General features: G+C 32.3%; 1 long non-coding RNA gene across 2 annotated transcripts; it reads right to left on the bottom strand.

Moving 5' to 3' along the window:
* Nucleotides 1-535: 535 nt before the first annotated feature.
* Nucleotides 536-2,690, bottom strand: LOC136224205 (uncharacterized). 2 transcript variants are annotated; one of them, XR_010686323.1, is made up of 5 exons: nucleotides 2,451-2,690; nucleotides 2,008-2,175; nucleotides 1,210-1,409; nucleotides 1,078-1,137; nucleotides 536-747 (listed from the first exon to the last, which is right to left on the bottom strand). It is a non-coding gene; the product is annotated as an uncharacterized lncRNA (long non-coding RNA). The 2 variants fall into 2 exon arrangements; XR_010686322.1 differs by having other exon boundaries at nucleotides 2,413-2,690.
* Between the last annotated feature and the right edge of the window lie 799 nt (nucleotides 2,691-3,489).

Here is a 3,489-nt window from a genome sequence, read left to right on the forward strand (position 1 = left end):
GATTATCAGTAGATTCGAAAAAGGCGGAGAAGTAATAGGAGAGAGAAGTAATAGGCACAATAATGTTTTGAATCACCTTAATGATATTGGCTCTAAGACTTTGTATTTATAGTGAGACAATTGTAGTTTGTATAGGAATACAATACCTAACACTACAAGAAAAACACTAGTTAGGGACCGAAAATTCAGTCCCAATTCAGTCCCTAAATGTAGTTACTGACTGAATTTCATGAGTTAACGATGGAATTTATTCAGTAGTAACTCGCTGGTTGGTAACTCGTTAATGACTATTTTTACGATTTAGTCGTAAATTTTGCAACCAATGCTACTCAGTCGCAAAATGTCGTCGCTAAATTACCAACTAAATTTGTAGTCTTTAACCCACAAAATATAGTTGCTCTGCGAATATTCCCAATTCTGGTTTTACTGACGGAATTTAATTAATTGCGGCTAACTTTCCGTCCTAAACTGAATATTTTTTATTTTAAAATAATATTTTGGAAAAAATAGAAAATTAAATTTGGATCGAAGAGAGTTCCCTTGCAGTAAAATAATAACTAAAACATACATACGTAATGATTAATGACTAGAATATTGAAATTAACATTCGATTCCATTGTAATCTACAAAACATGTTAGTAAGGTCAACATTGTAATCTACATCCATATGCATGCCAGTTTAGATTTTTCAAGTTTCGTAACAAGGCCCGAGTGAGACAGGAACTGCAAATTTGTTCAAAAGAGGGCCTGATAAAGACAAAAACAGAATTCAAGAATTATTAACAATAAATTATATGTATGTGAGTTGTCTATTTTGTTCCTGTCCTGAAACTATACATGTTCTATAAAGTATCATAAGATTCAAAGATTGTTGCTAACTACAGGCATCAACATCATATAAAAAAGAAACTTATATTTGATCATTAAACATGAGACACTACTTTCTATCAATCCATTCAATGCACTAAAACATTTTAATTAAATGTCTCAAGTGATTAATACCCTTAGGCAGTAGTCACATTTGATGTTAACCTTTTAGCCAGTTAAAAATGAAAAATGTCTGAAGTGAATTTATACCTTTCCCATCTAGCATAAGCTCATCGTTTATGATCTGAAAAGCTGTCTAGCATCCTATACCTGAACCAACCACATACCAATTAGAATATTCAACAACAGAACAGAACAGAACAGGACAGAAAGAAACTATACCTTGGGAGTGATTCTCGTACATAGCGAGAGGCAAATGTGGAATGAATAGAGACATCAGATTGTGAAGCAATTTTTTATAGCACCATTCTCGTACATAGCGAGAGGCAAATGTGGAATGATGAAGTCGTAATGGAACAAACCTTTATTCACATTCTGGCCTCTAGGCCCACCTCTCCTAGCAAAACTCACACTAACATGATCTGTATGGAAACATTAATGAAATGACATAAATATAATATTCAAGTGAACAAAGATATTAAATGATAAATTCAAACCTATTATGGTAATCTAGGTTTCAATAGTAGAAGGCACACTCTATTATTTCCAAATACTGCAGAAGAAATTAGTGGTATGAACATTCTGAGGACCTCAAATGAGAAACAATAGAACCAGTTTCAGTATATCCCAATTAGGTGCAAATAGAAAAGAAAAACATATGCAATCAGAGAAAGAAAGCTCATACAAATCACAGCAAGCATTTATACAAGATTCAAGAATGTCAAAGGCAACCAATTGAGTTTCAGTTATAAGGTTAGGACTGGCAAAAGAACACATAGATTACCTGATTGAAGCTACCATTCAAAGGATTCATTTATCACTTAAACATAGTGCCATTAACATGGAAACCAAAGTAAAAGAAGAATCTTAAGATTGCTGTGTAAAAAAGGAAGGAAAGTTGTCATAGAAGCTAAATGTCTTTACTTGCATAAACCAAGAACAGTGGTATTAACTTGTGCAAATTGAAATATAAATAATCCAAAGAATGAGAATAACACTTCAAATTTAGAAATCAATTACCTAATCACCTCAACACCAAAGGCTCCATTTCACAAATTCAACAGCTTGAGCCAGATCGAAATTCAAAGCGGCAAATGCAGATCTGGAATCGATTCCCTAAAGATGCTTCAAGTGTTGTTTGAGAAGTCTTTTGTAATCATACTCTGAACTTCTTTAGATTCGAGAGGCCTAACAACACAATCAATAATAAAAAAAAAGGGAAAAAGAACACAATCTATAAGAACAAAGAAAAATATCAGAAATTGAAAGAGGAGAGGGAAAGAACATCTAAGACCAAAAAACACCCAAATAATAAGATGAAAATAATACTTACTCTGAAAACCCTAAACCCTAAATGTTAACTAAGCCATGTAAACCTAAATGTTTACCAGATCTAAAACACAAAATAAAAGGAAAAACTAATACCATGTCTGAATCGAAGAGTAGTGGTGTAGATGCCTCACCTTCTGTCATCGGAAATCTCCATTGCAAAATATCAACCCCTTAAGCCTCGTCGTTCTATTTCTCTGTTGATCTCCATTGCGAAATTACACAAAAAAAGGACGGGAATTAATAAAAAATGGATGAACAAGGAGGAAATGGTCTAAGGATAGATGGCCCAAGAAGGAAGAAATAACAAAAATGTAAAAAGAAAATGAACAAGAACAAAAAGAAAGAGAACGAACTAGAAAAGATAAAGTGAGAATCCCCAAATGAGATGACAGCTGTAATAATGGAGAGAAGTAATACTTCTTCTTTTTATTTGCTTTTTTTAATTTGCTTTTTTTATTTAACGACGTAAGGAGTAGTCTGCAGCTTTTGCCACCAACATCTTCATTAATTCAGTAAGGAGTAGTTAAATACGGACTGAATTTAATTCAGTAGTTAAAATCAGTCATTAACTTTTTATTTTCTTGTAGTGTAAGTATAAGAGTATTAAAATTCTACCTAACTAGTAATAGGAATCTATTTAGAGGATAATAGGAATATTATCTCTAACATATACGACATATTTTTTGGTCCATCACATTTCATGAATTTAAAACTAGATATAATGTAGAGTGTTAAATAGGCTTATATATTGTGTCGTAAGTAACAAAATTGATAATTGTATCATATGGATTGGTTCCCAAACAAATAATCCTACATCTGCTATATGGTGAGCAAACCATTATCTATGAATAACTACGCATCAAGAACCAGATGTATGAAGAATAAGTTGTGAAGTTTATACAAAAGTTTAATTAAATGATAAGTTGTGGATTTCCGATTTTCTGTGCTTTCAGACCCTATTTTACATAGAAATAGTCCCACGAGGAAAACTTACTGATGTGCTATGACGTTTGTGCCTTATTAGGTAGATACTAATTTTTAGGACTTCCCTTTTATCTTTCCACTTCCTTTTCGACTTTTGCTTTAGGGATCTAGGATTTTGCCTATTTAAGGATTTGTTTTCATTGTAAGAGTCCATTTGAATTAATGAAATATTGATTTCCTATTTAC

The sequence above is a fragment of the Euphorbia lathyris genome, chromosome 3 (genome assembly GCF_963576675.1).
Source record: "Euphorbia lathyris chromosome 3, ddEupLath1.1, whole genome shotgun sequence".
Lineage (NCBI taxonomy): Eukaryota > Viridiplantae > Streptophyta > Magnoliopsida > Malpighiales > Euphorbiaceae > Euphorbia > Euphorbia lathyris.